We start from the raw sequence: 25,236 nt of genomic DNA on the forward strand, positions 1-25,236 counted from the left end.
AGCTGAGAAATGGTTCACTCTGTACCAGGTCAACAACTGCGTGTGCGTTCCTCATGTCCTGCAGGACTGAGAGATAGCAATCTGTCATTTGGAGCGTTTCAGATGGCGAAAGGGGGCGTACAGCATACATCTGTTAATCAGAATGAATGACTGAGTGGACTCACACACCAGGAAGAAGGTTAGAAAAAGTCAGGCTGCACCACCATATTGGATGATGAACCTCAGCAAACTAACACCCACACAATAGATCCATAGACTTTCTCACAAGTGAGGATTTTTTCCAAGAAATGAAATGATGTTGTGAAACGCCAATAGCCTGTGACTTCAACGAGACAAGCAGGTACTTGCCAAAGAGAAAACAGCTGCTGTAGTTATTTTATCCCAGGGCCATTTATTAAATAAAGCTGATCACTTTCAGCTAAAGTGCCCTGTTGATTCACTCATGTTGTCTGGGCGGTCACAACATTGTGTCAGTTCCTGCGTTGTTCATTTTCCTTCTCTGCAGCCTTCTGAGATCGTGTGGATGCGCTTCTGCCTATGACAAGCTCCTATGCCAGTGACTACATTTTCTGCAAGACAAAGTACTTTGTTATTGAAACCCATGAGCAGGTCTATCGCTGTGCTGCCTATGGCGAGTGCAAACTACACTCATTCGGCACAGCATAAATTAATATGTTTTACTGCATGTATTTATTATGACAGTTTCAAAACAACTAGTAGTTTCATATAATATGCACTGCAAAGTAGATTTTTGGGAAGTCCTATACTGTAAACTTGTTTCAAATACAAACCAGCGGGAGGAGCTGGGGAGTCAGAGCTTTGGAGGGAGCAAATTCAGAAGGGGGCAGGACAGTGCTACACTAAAGTCCAGTGAGTATGTTTGTTTAGACAGTAGTGTGTGGCAGGGAGGGGCTTATTCGCCTGAGTGACTTAGCCGGGTTTAGTGAAAGACTGAGTCATTTGCACAGATTTCAGCAAATATAAAAAATAAAAACCTGCAGGAGGAACTGCTGAGTCGGAGCTTTGGTGGGAATGAATACTTTGGGACCTTTTAAGCATTTAGCCATCACACACAACAAACGAGCTGAATGTGGCACAACATACAAAGCTGCCAACTTTCGGACTGGGGACTCGGGTTCGAGACTCGGCTTCGGTTCTCCGATCCTATACTCAATAAAATGAAACAATATCACAACAAAAAATATAATGAAACAATGCCATATTAGTAAATGGTTGAACTAACCGAAGAGTACAGAATCGGCTGAACAAAAACCCTTCATGAACATGAAGAGGATCGAGCTCTGTGTCATGAGGAAGCGGTGAATTGCGATGTGATGGAAAACCAAAGGATAGGCTGCATGCCCAGACGGGAGAGGGAACCATTGTGCGCTGTGAAGGAGCAGGACCGTGTTGAGATAGACGCCTGCGGACGAACAAAAGAAACAATTCATGAAGTCACCATGGGACGGCAGGAGTATTCTTTGCACTTGGTTGCGACCCACGGAGATAGATTTGGTTCCGGAAGGGGAGAGGAGAGAGCTTCGCTGAGGGAAGACGCTCCGAAGGGATACTTGCGCTTCCGTCGCCATTTGTAGCATTTTTCCTCTATAGCTGCTGCTGCTGAAGAGCGTCCGCCGACAGGCTCTCATGAAGCTGAATTATGCCGCCACAGACCCGAGGTACTTAGACTCGACGCGCGCACATTAGTGATGCGGTATATGAAAGTGACCGCAATCGCGCTTTAAGGGTGCCCGCGCCTGAGATTGACAAAAGTGAAAGTGATCGTGATTAGGAAGAGACGGCTTGAAATTGGCAAAAGTGAAAGTGATCGTGAATGGCTTTAAGGAAGAGATAAGAAAGCCAGATGAGGAGAAGGGAGATGCAAGCAGAGCATCAAAGGGCTGGGTGAGAAGGGAGGGGGGAATGCAAGGAGCAGCTGTGCACGCCATCGTGCACTCAAGCTCTAGGCCAGCAAAACCATGTGGGTAGCACTTTTGAAAACCCACTTACAAAATGTCTCAAAGAGACAGCTTTCGCTGTCTCAGCGAGACCTAAAAATGAGGGTTGTTTTATTTTAGAACCAACAAGAGGTATCAAAATATACTTTCTCAGAATGAGATGCTTTAGTTAAATACTTTGCAAAAGACAATTGACTTGGAATGCAATAGTTACAGTTTGTTGCAATAGGCAACACGATTTCAAACACAATAATACATTGAGCTCAATGGGAATTTTAAGTTATATGCAATTGATTACTTTCAGGATTACTTTTCTAACTCCAGGACTGGATTCTAGATTCAGTCCTGGGACAGTTCTTGGAAACAAGTGAGTAAATACTTTTTAGTTACAGTTGTGATATTTTGCTATTTTAAAAGTTGACACTTAGAAACTTTTTCTGATCAAATTACCAATGTTATCCTATGGAAGGAAATTCACTTAGCAGGTAAGTGGGGTTATGGTTACTTTTTCTAGGTCAGTGTTGGATCATGGATCCAGCACTAGTGTACCACCTGTAAGCAGTTGAGAAACTGTGTTTAAGTCATACAGGCAATTTTTAAGGAATATTTCTAAGTTTGCAAAATCGACACAGAAGATATTTCACAGAAAAACAGTCAATGGTTTCCTATGGAAGAAAATTTGAGTTACGGGTAAAGTATGTTCTCGTTACTTTTGTAATCCAGTGCTGGGCTCCTAGGCTCAGTACTGGGACATCTATCTAAAACAGGTAAGTAATTAGGTTTTCACAGTTGGTACGATTTTTAAAGAATATTTGTAGTTTGCAAAAATCGTCAGAAGAAATTTCACAGAAAAACAGTCAATGGTTTCCTATGGGAGAAAATTGAGTTAGTGGTAAGTACGGTTGGGAGTACTTTTCAGGGTCAATGCTGGGCACCAAGATCCAGCACTGGGATCTCTCCTAATAGCAGGTGAGTATTTCCGTTTTCGTTACTCAGTTGATTTTAGGTGAATATTTTAAAGTTTATAAACTCCACACTTCGAAGAAATTTCAGAAGAAGCCTGTCAATGTTACCCTATGGAAGAAAAGTGAGTTATCGGCTTTTGGGTAAGTACTCGACTGGCAGAGTTAAGGTTCTGACCACAGGCTCAGGGGTCTCCCAGGGTCAGGTAAGTACAGTTGTTACACCCTCAGCGGCACAGGGGCAGCCGGGTGCAGAGTGAGTTAGGCCTAATGTTATCCTATGGGAGGCAGGGGGGCTTTGGTTGGTGGCTGCTGACTGGCAGGCCATGCGGCTGTGGGAGCCGGGCTCCTGGTCACTTGCTCAGGGCAAATGGGGAAGTAGGTTGGAGTAGAAGTTGCACTTCCAGCCGGGCAGCTGGGTGCAGGGTGCTTTTGAGCCTTCGGGCGCTCAATGGATTGCAATGGGAAAGCTCAAGGACGAACAAAGGCTGCAAGCTCAGGGACGAAGATTCTTCAGGTGTGCCCACCACTTCGAGAGGTAAGTTGGGTAGCTGGAGGATAGGTAGGTACCCAGGAGTCAGGCACAGGGGGCCACAGGGTGCCGGGTGCAGGGGTGCCTTTTGGTGTCGGGAAATCTTACCCTCTGTTGATCGCGGTTGGGGGGTCCCTGGTTCTGAGGCTGCAGGCATCGTCAGGAGCGTAGAGGTGGGTCCTTGGGTGCCGGATTCGGGGTCACAGTCGCCGGGGGGACATCCTCTGGGTCTTTGTCCACTCAAGCACAGGCCAGGCTTGGCGGGTGCAGAGTGTGCAGGGTTCGCGGTTCCGGGCTGATGCCAGGGGTGAGATACTTGCTTTGAGCAGAGCCACTACTCGTGGGAGTCCCAGGTGCTCAGAGTCACAAGGTTGCCAGGTCTTCCGGGGTTTGTGAGGTTGCTGGCTACAAGAGGTGCCGGGATTTAGCAGGAGCAGGTTCGAGGGTCGAAAGGCCGGTAGGGCTGGGGCCAAAGCAGTTGGTGTTTTCCTCTTCTTAGCAGGTGCACGGCTGGTCTTCTTTCTTCTTGCTCTTCTTTGCTAGTTTGGAATCTGAAATCTAAGGAAGGAAGGTTCACGGTGCCCCTAAATACTAAATTTAGGGGCGTTACAGGTAGGTAAAGGGCAGGGACCACTGGGTCCCTGTCCTGGGGTGGGTACATCCCCTATCCTGCCACTCTCCTGTGGGAGGGGGGCAGTGGCCTAGTCCTGATTGGGTAGGGCTCCCCATCTTCAAAATGGCGGGGGCCCGGAGATGTGCTTCACCTCGCCTCCCCCACCTGAGGGGTGGGGTTGGCAGGGCTGGCACATCCCCTGTCCTTACTTGGAGTTTCCGTCCAGTCTTCCCGCCAGAGTCGGGGTCAGAACCGGTGGGGGCCAGTTGCTGAGTACAGCAAGTGGCCTGGAGAAGCTCACAAGGGCGTCATGCCATTGAAACTTCCCCCTGCCCATCCTCGGGAGGAGACCTAGCACCTCGCCTAGGATTTGCAGGCCCAGGAGAGCGGGGGCTCTCCACCCAGGGGTTCAGCAACATGTCTGCTGTGTGACATCCTAGGCAGCCTCTCAGACAAGACGTGGATTGTAGGTTAGGTTTCAGGGGGCATCTCTAAGATGCCCTCTGTAGTGCATTGTACATTAAATCCCACACTGGCATCAGTGCGGGTTTAATGTGCTGAGAAGTTGGATACCAAACTTCTCAGTCTTCAGTGTTGCCATCATGGTGCTGTGGAGTTTGTGTTTGACGAGCTCCCAGCACCATATACTCTTAAATGGCAGCACTGCACTTACAGTGCCCAGGAATGGACCTGGGTACTGCAGGGACACTGGGCTCATGCTCCTGTGCCCACACCACTGGCATAGGGCACCCAGCTAGAGGGATGGCCGATGTATGCCAGGGCAGTGTAGGTTGTGGGCATGGCACACAGGGATGTGTGCCATGTCGACTCTCTGTTTTGTCTTGTACCCAGACACTATGCCTGCAAGGGCAGTGTTTTTGTGTTAGGGTACAGGGCCTCTAAGGGTGGCACAATAAGTGCTGCAGCCCTTAGAGGCCTTTCCTGGCCACTAGGCCCTGGTACTTAGGGTACCATTTACCAGGGGCTGACATGTGGCCAGGGTTTGCCAATTTGGGTTTTAGGTTTTAGGGAAGGAACATAGGCCCTGGGCACCTGATTGGCAGGAGTCCAGGGCACACTCAGTCAAAGTACATTCAGTAATTCAGCAAAAAGTGGGGGCATACCATGCAAGAAAGATGGCACTTTCTCACAACCCCCCCCCCCAAATGAAAGGTGATGAGACTAACCTTGCCCTATGGAGTATTCATTGTCTAAGTGGAAGAACCTGGAAAGTCCATCTGCGTTGGCATGGGCAGTCCCTGGTCTGTGTTCCACTTCAAAGTCCATTCCCTGTAGGGAGATGGACCACCTTAGTAGTTTTGGATTTTACCCTTTCATCTGCATTAACCATCTGAGAGGTCTGTGGTCAGTTTGAACCAGGAAGTGAGTACCAAACAAGTATGGCCTCAACTTCTTCAGGGACCAAACCACTGCAAAGGCCTCCCTCTCAATGGCACTCCAACGCTGCTCTCTGGGGAGTAGCCTCCTGCTTATAAAAGCAACAGGTTGGTCTTGGCATTCATCATTGGTCTGGGATAGGACCGCTCCTATCCCTAGCTCAGAGGCATCAGTCTCCACTATGAACTGCTTGGCATAATCTGGAGCTTTTAGAATTGGTGCTGAGCACATTGCTTCTTTCAGGGTGTCAAAAGCCTTTTGGCAACTAACAGTCCAGTTAACCTTCTAGGGCATCTTCTTGGAGGTGAGTTCTGTGAGGGGAATCACAATGGACCCATATCCCTTCACAAACGTCCTGTAGTACCCAGTCAAGCCAAGGAATGCCCAGACTTGGGCCTGGGTTGTTGGCGCTACCCAGTCTAGGATGGCCTGGATCTTGGGTTGTAAGGGTTGTACCTGGCCTCCACCTACAAGGTGGCCCAAGTATACCACAGTGCCCTGCCCTATCTGCCATTTGGATGCCTTGATAGTGAGGCCTGCATTTTGCAGAGCCTCTAAAGCCTTCCCAAGGTGGATCAGGTGATCCTGCCAGGTGGAGCTAAAGACAGCAATATTTTCAAGATAAGGTGTACTAAAGGATTTTAACCCAGCCAGGACATGGTTCACCAATCTTTGGAAGGTGGCAGGGGCATTCTTTAACCCAAAAGGCATCACAGTAAACTGATAATGCCCATCAGGTGTGGAGAATGCAGTTTTCTCTTTTGCTCCTGGGGCCATACCAATCTGCCAGTACCCTGCAGTTAAGTCAAAGGTACTGAGGAATTTGGCTGCTCCCAATTTATCTATCAATTCATCTGCTCTTGGAATAGGGTGAGCATCTGTCTTGGTGACAGAGTTGAGCCCTCTATAGCCCACACAGAACATCATCTCTCTCTTTCCACCCTGTTGATGAGGCTTGGGGACCAGAACCACTGGGCTAGACCAGGGGCTCTCAGAGGGTTCAATAACCCCTAACTCCAGCATCTTGCTGACTTCAGCTTTGATGCTCTCCTTAACTTGGTCTGACTGACAATAGAGTTTGTTGTTGACAGGTGCACTGTCACCAGTGTCCACTTCATGGGTACACCAGTTTGTCAGACCAGGGGTTAGGGAAAAGAGGCTAGCATACTGTTGCAAGACTTGCTTGCAGTCAGCCTGCTGTTGGGCAGAGAGGCTGTCTGTAAAGACTATACCATCTACTGACCCATCTTGTGGGCTGTAGGAGAGGAGATCAGGGAGAGGTTCACACTCTGCTTCCTGTTCCTCATCAGTCACCATCAGCATGGTGATGTCAGCCCTGTCATTGTAGAGTTTAAGGCGGTTCACATGGATAACCCTTTTGGGTGTCCTGCTAGTGCCCAGGTCAACTAAGTAGGTGACCTCACTCTTTTTCTCTAGGATAGGGTAAGGGCCACTCCATCTATCTTGGAGGGCCCTTGCTGCCACTGGCTCCAAAACCCACACCTGTTGCCCAGGTTGAAATTCAACCATTGCAGCTTTTTGGTCATACCAGTGCTTCTGAAGCTCCTGGCTGGCCTCCAGATTCTTGGATGCCTTTTCCATGTATTCAGCCATGCTGGACCTTAGGCCAAGCACATAGTCCACTATGTCTTGTTTAGGCTCTTGGAGTGGCTTCTCCCAGCCCTCTTTTACCAGACAAAGTGGTCCCCTCACAGGATGACCAAACAGAAGTTCAAAGGGTGAGAAACCTACTCCCTTCTGTGGCACTTCTCTGTAAGTGAAAAGCAGGCATGGCAACAGGACATCCCATCTCCTTTTGAGTTTTTCAGGGAGCCCCATGATCATGCCTTTCAATGTCTTGTTGAATCTCTCAACAAGGCCATTGGTTTGTGGATGGTAGGGTGTAGTAAACTTGTACTGCACTCCACACTCCTTCCACATGTGTGTCAGGTAAGCAGACATGAAATTGGAACCTCTGTCTGAAACTACCTCCTTAGGAAACCCCACCCTGGGGAAGACACCCAGGAGGGCCTTGGCTACTGCAGGAGCTGTAGTAGTCCTAAGTGGAATTGCTTCAGGGTACCTAGTAGCATGATCCACTACCACTAGAATGAATTTGTTCCCTGAGGCTGTGGGAGGTTCAAGTGGACCCACAATGTCCACACCTACCCTTTCAAAGGGCACCCCCACCACTGGATGTGGAATTAGGGGGGCCTTTGGGTGGCCACCTGTCTTGCCACTGGCTTGGCAGGTAACACAGGAGCTGACAAACTCCTTTACCTTTTGGTGCATCTGGGGCCAAAAAGAGTGACTAGCTAGCCTTTCCCAAGTTTTGGTTTACCCCAGATGTCCAGCTAGGGGGATGTCATGAGCCAAAGTTAGGAGGAACTCCCTGTACTTCTGTGGCACTACCACCCTCCTGGTGGTTCCAGGAGGGGGGTCTCTTGCCTCAGTATACAGTAATCCCTCTTCCCAATAAGCTCTGTGGGTACCACTGACATCTCCCTTTGCTTCGGAAACAGCTTGCTGCCTCAGGCTTTCAAGAGTGGGACCGTCTTGCTGACCCTGGCACAGCTCTTCCCTAGAGGGTCCCCCTGGGCCGAAGAGTTAAACCTGGTAAGGGTCAAGCTCCATGGGCTCAGTTCCCTCAGGGGTATCCAAGTCCTCTCCCTGTGGAGAGGGGTCATGAGTGTTCTACTGTACAGAAGCTGGTACCCCAGTCTTCTTACCTTTTCTCTTGGTTGGTTGGGCCATTATTTCAGGCTCCAGACCTACTTTTCACCCTTCCTCTTGCTCTGTGCTCTGGTTTGCACACACACCAATTCAGGGATGCCCAGCAAGGCTGCATGGGCCTTTAGCTCAACCTCAGCCCAGGCTGAGGTTTCCAGATCACTTCCTAGCAGACATGCAGCTGGCAACTTTGGAGAGACCACTACCTGGTTCAGGCCAGTAACCCCCTCCCCAGCCTAATGTCACCATGGCCATGGGATGACTAGTGGTGACACTGTCAGCATTGGTGACTGGGTAAGTTTTCACAATCAAATATTGCTCAGGGGAAACCAGTGTGTCTTTCACCATAGTGACACTGGCACCTGTATCCCTCAGAGCTTCTACCCTAGTTCCATTCACCCAGGGGTATTGCAAATTTTTCTTTACGTTGGGTGGCCACACAGCAACAGTGGGAAACTCCACTTCCCCCAGTGAGACTAGACTTGCCTCAGTGTGTCCCCAGATTTGCTCAGGGCACACTTCTGATCCCATCTGTAGACTTGATGCCCCAGGAGTAGCTGTACTGGGTGCCTTAGGAGCTTTGTTGTGGGGGCAAGATTTATCTACAGTTAGGTATCCTGACCTCTTACAGTTATTACACCAGGCCTTAAAGGGATCACAGTTCTTCCCCCTATAGGGTTGACGCACATAGGGAGTAGTTTGGGACCCACCCCCTTGAATAGGTTTTTGGGGCCTATTGGAAGACTCAGACTTTTTATCTTGGGGATTCTCACCACCTTTCCCCTGGGGAGGTTTTGTGACCACCTTCTTCTAGTCACCCCCAGTGGCTGTCCTTGTCACCCTTGTCTTGACCCAGTGGTCTGCCTTCCTTCCCAATTCTTGGGGAGAAATTAGACCTAGGTCTACCAAATGCTGATGCAACTTTTCATTTGTGCATTTACTCAATATATGTTGCTTCATGAACAAATTGTACAATCCAGTAAAATCCTGCACACCATTTCCAGCTAACCAATCATCCAGTGTCTTTACTGAGAAATCTACGAAGTCAATCCAGGACTGGGTCTGGGTTTTGTGAGCCCCCCTGAACCTAATTCTATACTCCTCAGTAGTGAATCCAAATCCCTCAATCAGAGTCTTCCTCATGAGGTCATAGGACCCTGCCTCTGGCCCAGTGAGGGTCAGAAGCCTGTCTCTGCAGTTACCAGAGAACAGTTCCCACAGGAGTGCCCCCCGGAGAGGTTTCTTTACTCTTCCTATTTCACAAGCCCTCTCAAAGGCTGTGAACCATTTGGTGATGTCATCACCTTCCTCAAAGTTAGGGACTATCCCTTTGGGAATTTTAGTGATCAGAAATGTCCTCCCTATCCTTGTTTTTATTATTGCTGCCACCATTGATGGGTGCTAAACCCATCTCTCTCCTTTTTTCTCTAGAGCCAGGAGCCTGGACTCTAGATCTAACCTTTTGGCCAGCTTTGCTAAAAAGCTGTCCTCTTCACTGGTGGGTCCCCCAGTGAACTCTCTGGTACCTGGTTCACCTGTGTGATCTCTAGGTTCCCAGATGCTAATTCTTGGATTTAAGGGTATGAGGGCCCTTTCCTCCCTAGGGAATAATGAAGGGGGGTTATTATCCTCCTCCTCCTCTCCTCTTTCCTCATCTGACTGGCCATCACCATGTTCAGATGGGTGGTCCTTAGCATACTCAGCCAAGAGTTCCTGGAGCCCTAGTTTGGTTGGATGCAGGCCCATTGGTAAATTTTTAAGTTTGCATAGGGACCTCAATTCCTTGAAAGACAAGTGTAAGTAAGGTGTGAGGTCGAGCTCCTCTACCAGGTCTTGCATGGTATTATCTTCACTAATAGCTGGGTTTGTTTGAGTCATTCTAACCTGACAGTTCTAATCCTGTACCCTGACTATAGTGACTTTTATTTTTCAAAAATTCTAATGGGACTTAAGCAAGGCCCTGACAAAACTTTTAGTATTTTGGAAAAGACCAATCAGAATTCTAAAGGCAATTTTAAGAGTTCTGTTGTGTGATCAGATGGTAACCAAGTAGTCCAAAAAATGCAAGTTTGTATCCCACCGCTCACCCACCAATGTAGGAAAGTGGCTCTATATATACTGTTCCCAAATAGGTACAGTGTGTATAGAGTCCACAGTCCCCAGAGGTTTGGCAGAGGCTAGAGTTAGATATAACCTTACTCCCTAAAGTGGTAGCTTGGTCGAGCAGTAAGGCAATATCAGAGGACAGTGTAAAGCACTCGTTGTACACACTCAGTCAGCAAATGGTTTCACACACTCAAGAACTGAACTCTAAGCCAATGGTTTGTATATAAAAATATATGGTTCTTTTATTTTAGAACCAACAAGAGGTATCAAAATATACTTTCTCAGAATGAGATGCTTTAGTTAAATACTTTGCAAAAGACAATTGACTTGGAATGCAATAGTTACAGTTTGTTGCAATAGGCAATTTCAAACACAATAATACATTGAGCTCAATGGGAATTTTAAGTTATATGCAATTGATTACTTTCAGGATTACTTTTCTAACTCCAGGACTGGATTCTAGATTCAGTCCTGGGACAGTTCTTGGAAACAAGTGAGTAAATAATTTTTAGTTACAGTTGTGACATTTTGCTATTTTAAAAGTTGACACGTAGAAACTTTTTCTAATCAAATTACCAATGTTATCCTATGGAAGGAAATTCACTTAGCAGGTAAGTGGGGTTATGGTTACTTTTTCTAGGTCAGTGTTGGATACTGGATCCAGCACTAGTGTACCACCTGTAAGCAGTTGAGAAACTGTGTTTAAGTTATACAGGCGATTTTTAAGGAATATTTATAAGTTTGCAAAATCGACACACAAGAAATTTCACAGAAAAACAGTCAATGGTTTCCTATGGAAGAAAATTCAAGTTACGGGTAAAGTATGTTCTCCTTACTTTTGTAATCCAGTGCTGGGCTCCTAGGCTCAGTACTGGGACATCTATCTAAAACAGGTAAGTAATTAGGTTTTCACAGTTGGTACGATTTTTAAAGAATATTTGTAGTTTGCAAAAATCGACACTTCGAAGAAATTTCACAGAAAAACAGTCAATGGTTTCCTATGGGAGAAAATTGAGTTTGTGGTAAGTACGGTTGGGAGTACTTTTCAGGGTCAGAACTGGGCACCAAGATCCAGCACTGGGATCTCTCCTAATAGGTGAGTATTTACGTTTTCGTTATTCGGTTGATTTTAGCTGAATATTTTAAAGTTTAGAAACTCCACACTTCGAAGAAATTTCAGAAGAAGCCAGTCAATGTTACCCTATGGAAGAAAAGTGAGTTATCGGCTTTTGGGTAAGTACTCGACTGGTAGAGTTAAGGTTCTGAGCACAGACTCAGGGGTCTCCCAGGGTCAGGTAAGTACAGTTGTTACACCCTCAGCGGCACAGGGGCAGCCGGGTGCAGAGTGAGTTAGGCCCAATGTTATCCTATGGGAGGCAGGGGGGCCTTGGTTGGTGGCTGCTGACTAGCAGGCCACGCGGCTGTGGGAGCTGGGCTCCTGGTCAATTGCTCAGGGTAAATGGGGAAGTAGGTAGGAGTAGAAGTTGCACTGCCAGGGCCACCTGGGCGGCTGGGTGCAGGGTGCTTTTGAGCCTTCGGGCGCTCAATGGATTGCAATGGGAAAGCTCAAGGACGAACAAAGGCTGCAAGCTCGGAGATGAAGATTCTTCAGGTGTGCCCACCACTTCGAGAGGTAAGTTGGGTAGTTGGAGGATAGGTAGGTACCCAGGAGTCTGGCACAGGGGGCCGCAGGGCGCCGGGTGCAGGGGTACCTTTTGGTGTCGGGAAATCTTACCCTCTGTTGATCGCGGTTGGGGGGGGGGGTCCCTGGTTCAACTTCTGAGGCTGCAAGCATCATCAGGAGCGTAGAGGTGGGTCCTTGGGTGCCGGATTCGGGTCCACAGTCGCCGGGGGGACGTTCTCGGGGTCTTTGTCCACTCCAGCACAGGCCAGGCTTGGCGGGTGCAGAGTGTGCAGGGTTCGCGGTTCCAGGCTAATGCCAGGGGTGAGACACTTGCTTTGAGCACAGCCACTGCTCGTGGGAGTCCCAGGTGCTCAGAGTCACAAGTAAGCCAGGTCCTCCAGGGTTTGTGAGGTTGCTGGCCACAAGAGGTGCCAGGATTTAGCAGGAGCAGGTTCGAGGGTTGACAGGCCGGTAGGGCTGGGGCCAAAGCAGTTGGTGTCTTCCTCTTCTTAGCAGCTGCACGGAGGGTCTTCTTTCTTCTTGCTCTTCTTTGCTAGTTTGGAATCTGGAATCTAAGGAAGGAAGGTTCAGGGTGCCCCTAAATACTACATTTTGTGGTGTTACAGGTAGGTAAAGGGCAGGGACCACTGGGTCCCTGTCCTGGGATGGGTACATCCCCTATCCTGCCACTCTCCTATGGGAGGGGTCTGTGGCCTAGTCCTGATTGGGTAGAGCTCCCCATCTTCAAGATTGGCGAGGGCCCGGAGATGTGCTTCACCTCGCCTCCCCCACCTGAGGGGTGGGGTTGGCAGGGCTGGCACATCCCCTGTCCTTACTTGGAGTTTCCGGCCAGTCTTCCCGCCAGAGTGGGAGTCAGAACCGGAGGGGGCCAGTTGCTGAGTACAGCAAGTGACCTGGAGAAGCTCACAAGGGCGGCATGCCTTTGAAGCTTCCCCCTGCCCATCCTGGAAGAGGAGACCTAGCACCTCGCCCAGGATGTGCATTGTTGCAGGTCCAGGAGAGCGGGGGCTCTCCACCCAGGGGTCCAGCAACATGTCTGCTGTGTGGCAGCCTAGGCAGCATCTCAGACAAGACATGGATTGTAGGTTAGGTTTCAGGGGGTATCTCTAAGATGCCCTCTGTAGTGCATTGTACATTAAATCCCACACTGGCATCAGTGCGGGTTTAATGTGCTGAGAAGTTGGATACCAAACTTCTTGGTCTTCAGTGTTGCCATCATGGTGCTGTGGAGTTCGTGTTTGACGAGCTCCCAGCACCATATACTCTTAAATGGCAGCACTGCACTTACAGTGCCCAGGAATGGACCTGGGTACTGTAGGGGCACAGGGCTCATGCTCCTGTGCCCACACCACTGGCATAGGGCACCCAGCTAGAGGGGTGGCTGATGTATGACAGGGCAGTGTAGGTTGTGGGCATGGCACACAGGGATGTGTGCCATGTCGACTCTCTGTTTTGTCTTGTACCCAGACACTCAGCCTGCAAGGGCAGTGTGTTTGTGTTAGGGTACAGGGCCTCTAAGGGTGGCACAATAAGTGCTGCAGCCCTTAGAGGCCTTCCCTGGTCACAAGGCGCTGGGTACCTAGGGTACCATTTACCAGGGGCTGACATGTGGCCAGGGTTTGCCAATTTGGGTTTTAGGTTTTAGGGAAGGAACATAGGCCCTGGGCACCTGATTGGCAGGAGTCCAGGGCACACTCAGTCAAAGTGCATTCAGCAATTCAGCAAAAAGTGGGGGCATACCATGCTAGAAAGATGGCACTTTCTCACAGATACCTCCCCAGCCTCCTGTCAAATGGTTCAAACTGCTCTCCAACAAGGAAACGTGTAGAGCGTTGTAAACGTGAATGTTTTAACGGGACCGCTGGAAAACGTAGTTTCTATAACCTTGTCCGTAGACGTGTTGAAAGCAGGACTGGTGGTGACTGCTTAGCGGTGGAACATGAGCAACATTTATATCCAGGAGCCTCCTACAAACGGGCAGGTAAAAATGGGGGACTGTGAAAAAACTAATGCCCCAGCGAACGGCATGGAGCACTGCGCGCTGTGGGCGAGAGCATAATACTGAGCAGGCACTGCAAGGGAGTCAGTTTAGCCCAGCCTGGGAGATTTATCTACGGGGTACACGAAGACCGAGGCACGCACATTTTTCATATGTACACCCACCACGGTGCGGGACATGCGTTTAACTCTCGCACAGCTTCATGCCTTACAGCGGCGAGGGGGTGATCGTCACGTGTGAGGCTTTTATCCAGTGCGTTTAAGATAAAAAATATTTTGATCACTAATAATTGAAGACCTATTAGAAGTAACGTAACAATTTCTATAATTAATGTGCAGTTGTCTGTAAGCGGCATAGCAAATGAGGTGTTAAACAAGACATGGAACCATGTAGGGTCCTATATCTTGGTGATGGAGGCTTGCAATTGATGGCTCCAACCCAGGTTACCCCGCTTATCATGTACACAACTACCTTCTTCCAGTCATCATACTATTACCAGGGCTTTTTTCTCCCCTCAGCTATTGCCATTTTAAATTACAATGCATTTTATTTATGATTTAAAAAAACAAACAAAAAAACAATGTCATTTACAATGTCAATAGCTCAAAATAATGTCAGTGCGAGACCTATTGCATTGTAAATGCTTGTTTAAAAGGTAGTTGGGAAAATCAAGGAAAAAGGAGCACTCGCACGCATAATGCATTTACGCATTCCACTTATGAGGCTTAAAGAAGCGTGTGGCAACTGTCCCACCTCACAATATTTTCCAGAAATCATGCTGCAGAATGGAAAAATGGCCAGCAACCAGATTATGAGACATTTTCTTTTTCATCACAGCTTTACCTGCGGTGGGTACCAATTGCCCCCTGACCTCAAATCAGTCAACAGTCATTAATATGACCCATGTGCTGATGTCTTATTGTTCCACCACAATAGTAGCCGGAAGTACAACGGAACCGGAAACGGTAGGGCAGGGTGGGGTGGAGCCGTGAAGCCATCCTTGACTGTGCTGATTTGTTTCCCAGGTGCACCTGGTTGCCCCTCTCAGGAGCCGAACAGAAGACAGTAATTCATGCCACACAAATGCCCACACAGCCTGCAGACTGCAGTGTGAACCCCTCCAACTCCAACATGCTGCTGTTGCCGCCACTGCTAATCACAATGAACACATTACTCAGATGTCTTAACATTTGTTCATTAATTAGACATATGAGTATGCAATTTTGATAACTTTAATCCCCATCTTCGGTGATTTAAAACCCATACAAATATAAAGGCACAGCTGACCTGCGTTCCATTGTAAACTGAGAGTCTAAAAATGTCTTGCGTTTCCAAAGACATGTAGCCTCTTGTCCATTTTCCTCTTTTCCTGCAGAAAACATTTCACTTCTGCCGAACCAGGCTGTAATTAGCTTGCGGTGTTAGTAGATATGGCAGAAAATACCTGAATTTTGATTTAATTATGGTGTAAACAGGATACACAAATAACCAAGTACAGGGAGGCATAGACATTACATGTGTACTTGGAAATCCCTGTGGCCGGCGCCGCCCCAGAGCCTCACAGGGCCTGCGGGCTCCAGGAATCCGGTCGTTTGCTGAATTTACAAAGTGTCGGTGTCTGTAATCATCGTTACAACCACAGAGAAAACAAAATGCTCGAAAGCGTTTGAGGTAGTCAAGTGCACAACAGAGCATTAACAACTGTATCCTACGGTAAAGGAAAGCCTGTTGTGTTTTCTGAATTGGGGACCCGTGGTTTGGAGCGCCCCTAAACGTACGCTTCTGACAGACAACGCACAGTGTGAGTTAACTTAACCCGATGCGAGCGCGAGGTCTTACTTTGATGCCGGAGCCGGACTGGCCAAACTGACACTCGGGCATTTTCCGGGTGGGTTGTTGGCCAGCAACGCTACTCTCTGAGCTGCACGTGTGCCATCACCCAGTCATTCCCCCCACGGACACATTCTGCTTGCGGCCTCCTCCAGCGTGGGGCTGGTGTGAATATGTTCCCTGCACTGATTTTAGTTTCCAGCTGAGCCCTACTCATTGCACAGACGTTTCATCACGTACCAGTAAACTGAGAATCCCGTGGTGCAAAACTTTGAGCCCAATTTCACATTCTGGGTCAGGTGCAAATTGTACTTCTATCCCAGATGTTTCCCTCTGCAAATCTTTAGAGGTATGACTTCGGGTAATAATGGTGTGCAAAACGTGTTGGAAAATGACCGGTTTTAACATCCAGGAAAACAAAAACTGAACTCTTTTCAACTTGTCAAAATGTAATTCAGGAGGCAAAATAACTGGGGCTATACCATGATTTTGCGTTAACAGCTTGATTGTTCCAGGGGTCTCTAAATGACCCTGATAGTAATTGGAAATAGTACGCGCACAACGTGACATTCACTCCTCCCAATTGTCCAAGAACTCTCAGAATCAGAGCGTGTTGTTCATGCCGTAGCCTTTTATTCACAAAACAGGTAATTCACCAGTGACCAACACGAGAGTAACAGTATCCCTTTTTGGATATAAAATTATTAAAGCATCACTCTTTAGCGCGAAGGCTGCAAGGCAATTAGGTACGACATTATACTTGAACTTGAGCTTGGCCGCACGCTTTAGTGGCCTTGACCTGTCAAAGGCAGTAAAGAAGATATGCACCACATTACATTTGAACTCTTGAACTTGGCCATACACTTGAACTTGGCCGTCTCGGCCCACCACGCCCCCACTCTGCTGTGCACATTGTGCCAGCACGCCCCAACGCGCTACAGCGAACAGTTGCACTACTTGAAAACCAGGGCCCCGCATGGCACACTGGCATGCCCACCGGGGTAACTGCACTCAGAGAGCCTCCCCAAGGTTCACCTCAGTCCATACGTTGTGGGTTAGGGCAGAAGAGTCCAGGACCACCAGCAGGTCAGTCCCCCCTTCTGCCTACCCTCTGCACACGTGGCTCCTACCCCCTACTGGGGGCCATCCAGTTGCTGAACCGCCATTGTTGTGCTTGCACTTTTGTTGTTAACTGTCAGCGCTCCGCCCTCGCTCTCTTGCCGGGTGGGTGGGTGGTCGACGATGCGCCCCTACAGCTTGCCGGAGGTCCAAGGGGACAAAGAGGCTGAAGATCGCGGGGCGCGGATTTAAATATCCTTCCAGTGCATCTCGATGACGTCACCTCATCCAGCCCCCTTTTCGGCCCTGGGGAAGGCCCAGTCCCGTGGCGCTACTAAGGGCGCTCCTCCTCTAGGCGCGGGGGGCGCCTGTCAGTGGGTCATTCTCAGATGCTGAGAATGTGAATGCCAATGTACTGGACACCTGACGGAGAATCCCCCCCGTCCTCCGTCAAATATAATATATATTAACGTAAGGTTCTGAAAGTTGAATAGTCATAGGAACCTTCTTAGTGAGTAGCCTCGTTTGTAACATTTGAGAAAGCATCTAGAGTTCTTTGGCAGCTGACATGTGAAAAGCATGATGTCTGAGCCCTACAGATTTCCATACATTTGTGCTCCTAGGAAAGTTGTGTGCAAATATAGTCCTGTGGCCAAAATGGTGACTTTAATATGAAGGAATTCTGAAGATTTAGGGTCTCATCTGCAAGAAAATGACGCAGCGTGGTGCCACAAGCCATTTAGCTGCACCGTGCTGTATCATTTTCAAAGCACAGGGATGCGTCAACAATACGACGCATCTATACTACGTCTAGTAGGTAGCATCTACGGATCCCACCCATTTTTATGGTCTGGCTTGACAGCGAAGTGAGTGTCACCAGGAAGATGGTTGCAACTGTGCCCACATGTTGGGAGCCAGGAGTACATCTTTTGATTGGGCAGAAGTTGTGTGCTTCCAGAAAAAAGAGCTTGCTCTCCACACAGGCGAAATCATTCTGTTTATTTATCCAGCTGCCTGAGCTTGAATTTTCAGTGGCACACACATTCCATTGCAATGATATTAACCCTTTAACCGCGGTGTAAAATCCGCCGCGGTGCGGGCGTTTCCTTGCGAGGGCGAATGGGTTAAAGTGTCTTAGATAACTAGATACTTTATGGCGTTTTTCTCTGGCAGCAGCACAAATGGAGGAGAGCAGTCATTAAAGCACATGGATTTTTATATCTGGCTTGACAGTGCATTTATAAGCTAGACCTATTGGCATTGCCAATGCTTGTTACTTTTGTAATGTATATACCCACACCATACCTGTTATAGTCCTGTTTCTGGTTATCCATAGGCCATCATGGGTTGCATTTGAAAAGAGTTCTGTTTGCATGCATATATGAATCAAATTGGACATGCAATGTAACTATAGATATTGACTGTATTCTGAAACATTTTAGGCCTCATTACAAGTGCCCTGGTGTTAGGGAAAGTAATATTGCACCTGGAAGATTATGATAAAACCAGGTGTGGTATTTGCCGGGTGTAGTATTACCTACTGAATCCAAGTTCTGTAATATGGAATGGGGTGTAGAATTGTAATTCTGCACGTTTTCCTCCAAAAATCAGAAGGTAGCAGTCTTTCCTTGCACAAAATCAGAAATCTCTGTGTAGGGGAAGTGTGTCATTTTCACATTAGATCTAAGGTCGATTTAGATACAAACTCCTGTTTCCGACTGAATCCAGATGACCAATTCACCCAGAAGGAGACCCTTTGAGAATATACTCTACACATTTTGTATTTATATCAGTGTTGTAAAATACGTGCTGTTAAGATGTGATGACAACTCAAAAACAAGCATTGGCAAACCCAAGAGTTCTGCATGGGCTGCAGACATTTTCCTAATACTAGTTTTGTTTTAAAATGGTGTGCATGCCTGTGTGACCATTTTGAAATTGATTTTGTAATAAAATCCTCGAAAAAACATTGAAAGATGGCTGCCTCAATGTTTGCATGCACACATGTGAACTGAAATGGGCGGCCTATATGAGAACGTAGTTTAGCTCTGTATGTGTTGAGGCCCTATGCTTGTAATAATTGCCTTAATGAACTAACTTAATGTGGAATTACCATAAATTCCCCTGATTTACCAGTTCTGAGTGCGACAAACTGGAACCGACGATTAAGCCCATTCTATAAGTACAGTTCTGCGAATGTGAGAAAACACCTGTTCTATGTCCACTGGCCTTACAGCTCTCGGTTTAAGAATTGATCTACAGAAAAGCTCCCTCTGTGTATGCTCTTCGCTCAGCGGGGCATATTTACAAGTCCCTAATCACACCACAACTTCACTTTTCAGGATGTTGTAGTGGCGATAGGGGCTTCGCCTTATTTACAAGGCAGCGTTAAGCCAATTAATGTGGCTTAACAATGCATTGTAAATAAGGACCCCTTTCACGCTACCCTTAGAGTAATAGGGGTGGGCAATGGGTGTTGCAGTGGGCATTTACAAGGGAGGCGTAAATAGGAGGCAGAGCTAAAATTAAGACCAGTGAAAACCTGGGGAAATATTTACATGGCCCTATCGCCATCATAACGTAACTTTCAGTGACGTTGTGGTGGCGATGGAGGCCCGCCTTATTTACAAGGCAGCATTAAGCCACTTAGAGTGGCTTAACGCTGCCTTGTAAATAAGGCGTCCTTTCACGCTGTAGTTAGCGTGAAAGGGGAGGACAATGGGTGCTGCTGTGGGCGTTCCACCGCAACACCCATTGATTTTGATGCTGCCTTCTATTTACAAAGGCAGTGTAAATAGGAGGCAGTGTCAAAATTAAGACCAGGGAAAACCTGATCTTAAACAGGCGAAACGAGGAGAAATGCTTTCTTTCTCCTTGTTTTTGCTGTTTCCATGTGTGCTGCCTTGTGCAGCACACATGGAAACAGCCAATTGCCTATGATAGTTTATGTGCAGGAGGGTCTCCCTTTCTGCACATAAACAATAATTTTTTTTAAATACCGTTTTGCAACTTCTTTGTGTGCTGCATTAAGCAGCACACATAGAAATTACAAAACAGCATTTAAAGATTGTTTATGTGAAGGAAGGAGTACCTTCCTGCACATAAACAATCTTTCTCTCAACACAGACACCCTTGCACTATGGTGTAAGGATGCCTGCATTGGCTCTTGGCAGCTAGTGCCAGCGCAGGGGGGAACGCAGGGCTGCATCACATTCTAGTAAATATGGTGCAACTCTGCGTTTGTAAAGTGACAAAGTGTGTCGTTAGCCTTCTGGGCTTAACAACACGCTTTGCCACTTTCTAATATATATGCCCCCCTGGTCATAACCTGGCAAAACGAGGAGAAAAGTTTAATTTTTCCTCGTTTTTGCTGTTTCCATGTGTGCTGCGTTGTGCAGTACACATAGAAACAGCAACACGCCATTGATTGTTTATGTGCAGGAAGGTCTGCCCCTCAACGCAGACAAACTTGCATTGGCACTAGGCTGCTAAATCTAGCGCTAGGCTGCTAAATGTAGCGCCAGTGCAGGAGGAAATGCAGGGTTGCACCATTTTGTTGTAAATATGGTGCAGCCCTGCGTTTCAGAAGTGGCGAAGTGCGGCATTAAGCCAGGAAGGCTAACGCTGCACTCCGTCACTTCTTAGTAAATATGCCCCAGAGTGCTGTTATTTGTGGTCCTAGGGAATCCTCTCAGACCACCCAGCATTCAGAAAAGGAAATGAGCCGGCCTCCACAGCTACAACTGAACTTTACATACACAGAAACCCTAAACCCAGAAATGACATGTTTCAAATAAAGCTTTTTAGATATTAAGTGGGTAGCAACGTAAGGCATGAGGTGCCCCTAGGAAGCAGATGCTACAGTTTTTAAAATGTTAACAATAATGGTAAATTTACTCAAGTGTGAAAATAGTGTGATGATGTGCATGTGAGATGCGCATGTTATGGGCAGTACATCCTAGAGCAGGCTACGAGAGGTGCTGGTTTTCTGATTTGTTAATGTTCTTGTTTCATTAGCAATCCAATCATAACAGTCTCTCTCTGGTCATGTTATTGTAATGAACATTTCACAGCACTGTTTTTCACAAAGCCTCATAGTGTTGAGAGAAACTCTAGACTTTAAAAATCTCAGTTTGGTTTCAGAGGCAAGACCTGCTGACGAGCTTTTTGCACTCTTGCACATTCTTTGAATACATGCTGGTGGCGTCACAATTCCCCCACTGGGTGAACTTTTTCTATCAATAAAATAATGTAAGAAAATGGGTTATTAGTTGAGGAGGATGTGAGCCTCACCCAAGTATTGAACACAATCCCTATCAGGGAGAAACTCAAAAGCCACTGAATAAACCTGTGCTTAACCCTCTGGTAGCTTGGAACAAATGTAGTCAGACAGGCAATGTGTAAAGTATTCCTTCCACATTCAAACAGTAATTAAGTAAAAACACAGCACATGAAAAATTCAAACTAATTTAGAAAAATAAGAGAAAATGGAATAAAGAAAATGATACCAAAACAAAACAAATCCAAGAAATAGACCAGTAATTATTAATTTGACAAAGTTTCAGCTAAAAATAGCACCAGTAAGTATAAAGTGACAATCACAGTTTTCTGGTTGTGCTGGGACAGGTAACAAGTTCAGGGTGAGGGTGACTGCGATGGAGCACAGGAGCTAGGTTCGTCCCGGTTAAGAGTTTACCTTCAGAAAGTCCATGAAAACACCAGGAGCCTCAGCTGGAGCTTTGTGTTGGCGGGCGCTGTAAGGAGATCTTTGTTGTCGTGAGGAGCAGTTTGTCATTTGAGCTTCACGTTGACAGGAGGAGCAGGTGATTGCTGTTTTGGGCGAAGAACAGGTTACCATTGGAACTTTGTGTTGGTGGGTAACTCTACAATAATTGCTGGCTCAAGGAGCCCATTCGGGGATGGAAGGAGCAGCAACTTCTGAATTTTTACCTAGAGTTCAATTTGATGTGGGAGGAGTATACTATGATGCCAGCCAAGGGTCCAGGACCTGGGGGGCTCCTCTTGGGGTTCAGGAATCAGTCCAGCAGAGGTCAGCAGCAGGACTCAGGCAGGTCTAGGTGGTGCTGGTCAGCTGATCAGCTGCAGAGAGGCCTCCTTGTTGCCTAAACTGAAGGTCAGTCAACTGACCCTTGGAGTCATTTCTGGGGATCCTGGGCTCAAGGCAAGCAAGTTCAGTCTTCCTTCTACAGGCAAAAGGGCAGTCTTTCTTCTGAATCTTCTATAGGTAGAGGTGTGTTCTGATGAGAGGTTCTGAGGATGCTACTTTTATACCTAGTGCCAGCCTATGTGTGGTGGTCCCTCTCTTTGACTACCCTCAAACTGGTTCTTGTTAGTCTGCCCCTTCCCCTCGGTTTGGCTTCAAACTGTCTAGGGTAAGAACGGGCAGGCAGGTCCAGGTGTCAGCTGAATTTGCTAGTGGTAGGTCAGGCGGCCTTAGAAATCAGGGTGGCCCTCAGGCCATCCTTTAAAGCTCAGGAAGGGCTGAGTACAACCCCAGGTCATCCTGTTCAGAAGTGGAACACCCTGCGTCACACGCAAGATCAGTTCATTTTCTGTCTGGGAGGAATTTACATCACACTACAGGAGAACCATTTCAGTCATTTGGCCCTGGACCCTGGCAGAAAGGCACATTTGGTTAAGACAGGAACATGCCAGCTTCCTAAAAGTGTTTTTTTTAGAATGGTAACTTAAAATCCAAATTTACAATCAAAGAGAATTTTAAATTTCAATTCAAATGAGTGGAAAAACAATTTCTCTGTCTTTTCCCAAACTGAAGTTATCACTGGTTAAGGGTAATAAGGTAAAGCAGTGTTAGTATATAGGAGAGATAGCCTTGTCACAAAAGAAAACAACAGTAGAAAAAACATCTTTAGGAGTGTTTCACTGTGTGGACATCTAAAAATGAAACACACTTCCTACATTTTAAATGCCATGGACCGTGCACTATGAGCCCGTAGGGCCTACCTTAGGGGTCACTTATAAGTATTAAAAAGGAAGCTGTATCCCTGGTAAAAGGTTTCTTTTGCCAGGTCAAAGTGGCAGTTTAAAACTACACCACAGGTTGCAATGGCAGACCTAATACACGTTTTACAGTGGAACTTTAGTGGGTGGAACAAGGAGTGTTGCAAGTCCACTAGTAGCATTTTTACTTTACAGGCTTCGGGTGCATGTAATACTGTAAGAGGGTGCCTCTTTTGACATGGTTACCCCCCACTATTTGCCTGGTATTTGGTGCATATGTGCAAGCCCCTATCGCCACCACAACGTCACTTTTTCCGATGTTGTGGTGGCGATAGGAGCTTAGCCTTATTTATAATGCAGCGTTAAGCCACCTAAAGTGGCTTAACGCTGCTTTGTAAATAAGGCCTCCTTTCACGCTATGGTTAGCGTGAAAGAGGTGGGCAGTGGGTGTTGCGGTGGGTGTTCCACCGCAACACCCATTGATTTTGACGATGCAACATATGTACCTGGGCAGCGTACATAGGAGGCAGCGGCAAAATTAAGACCAGGGAAAACCTGGTCTTAATTTGACGAAATGAGGAGAACTGAATTATTTCTCCTCATTTTTGCTTTTTCCATGAGTGCTGCCTTGTGCAGCACACATGGAAAAAGCAAACTGACACGGAATTGCATTTTTTAAAGATTGTTTATGTACAGGAAGGGGGGCCTTCCTGTACATAAACAATCTTTTTAAAAAATGCAATTTTCTGGCTTTTATGTGTGCTGCATGGAGCAGCACACATAAAAGTGATACAGTGGCATTTTATGAATGTTTATGTGCAGGGGTAAATGAAAGGCTGCACCATATCCTTGTAAATATGGTGCAGCCTTGCGTTTCTGAAGTGGGGGAGTGAGGCGTTAAGCCATGATGGCTAACTCCTCGCTCCACCACTTCCTCGTACATATGCCCTAAAGTGTGCTGGGTTCCTGCTTACCAGGTCTCCAGCACCAGTGTTCTTCCCCTAAACTGTACCCTTTAGGCACATGTAAGTCCCTAGTACTTAGGGTATTGGACCTAAAGAGAGCCCCTAAGGGCTGCAGCACAAACTGTGCCACCCCAAGGGGCCCCTCACTAAGCTCATGCAAACTGCCATCACAGCCTGCGTGTCTTGGAGCAGAGGAAACCAGAGTCGACATGGCACACACCCTTGATGGCGGTGGGCGGTGTGCAACGAATAGGCATACAACGGTGCTTGATCTTTGACAAATGTGTGACTTCAAGATGGCACCTTAACACATGAGACCCGCGTGGTGCTTAATAGCATCATACAGTAGAAATACTACTGGATAATAATAAGAACCTTAGGTGAGTGCAATAGGCCTCATTCGCGTTATGCACATTAATTATTGCTTAACAGTAAGCATGGACTTTTAAGAGTAGACATTCTAGCCCTGAAAAAGGCCCCAGACCCGGTAGGGCTCTTACCGAGGGCCGAAACATGTTGGCAGTATAGAGAGGGTACATTTGAAACAATCATTTTCAAATAAACCCCACTGATTTCACGGTTTTATTTTATACCACAGGTACCCTACGAATAAAATATAGAATTTTGGGTATACCTGGAGGTATTTTTATATATATCACCTATCTGCTTCCCTGCTTAACCAGTACAACTTTATATAAGAACTCCCAGAACATCTTTGGTTGAGTCCGCCTAGGTAGTATCATCTTACCTAGGTGTGGATGAAGCATGTCACTATTCAGTGAGGGAGGTGTCTTCTCCAATATCTTTATATATTCCAGTATATAAAGAGGTTACTGGACATACTAGTCTGTTGTAGGATCACCCGGTAATTAACTGATTTTATAGTACTGTATACTTTCGGTAAAACAGTAATAACAGCAGTTGCTTCTAGTGATAGCATAATCTTTTTGAGATTGCAACTGTGCTGCTTCTCTCACTCTCTCCTGTGAAAAAGAGACACACCCCTGTGTGCCATGCCAGCAAAATACTGCATGTTTTATAGGTAAGACACGCCTACAGCAGGCCTCACAACCCGAAGGCAGGGTGCACTATATGTGTGGGCATATCTGCACAAGGAGAAGCATCTCTGTAATATCTAAGCAAAACCTTAGATATTACAAGTGGACAGGGAAGCTATAATGAGTACATGGGCTGGGCTCTCATCATCACGAGTGCCCCAGCTACATGATGACTTCACTGTACCCCAAGGTATTTGGTACCAAACACATCATCTTAATAAACTCACACTGATGCCCATGCTGGATTTATTAATATATGGACCCAGAGGGCCCCTTGGAGGGGTCCCATAAAACCTACCAACTATTAGTGAATTGACTGACTGGTGTCGACTATCCAGCCACCATAGATGGGTTTCTGACTTCCTGAGGTGAGAGCCATCACTCTCAGAAACCATGAAC

Source organism: Triturus cristatus, chromosome 3_2 (genome assembly GCF_964204655.1).
Source record: "Triturus cristatus chromosome 3_2, aTriCri1.1, whole genome shotgun sequence".
Taxonomy (NCBI): domain Eukaryota; kingdom Metazoa; phylum Chordata; class Amphibia; order Caudata; family Salamandridae; genus Triturus; species Triturus cristatus.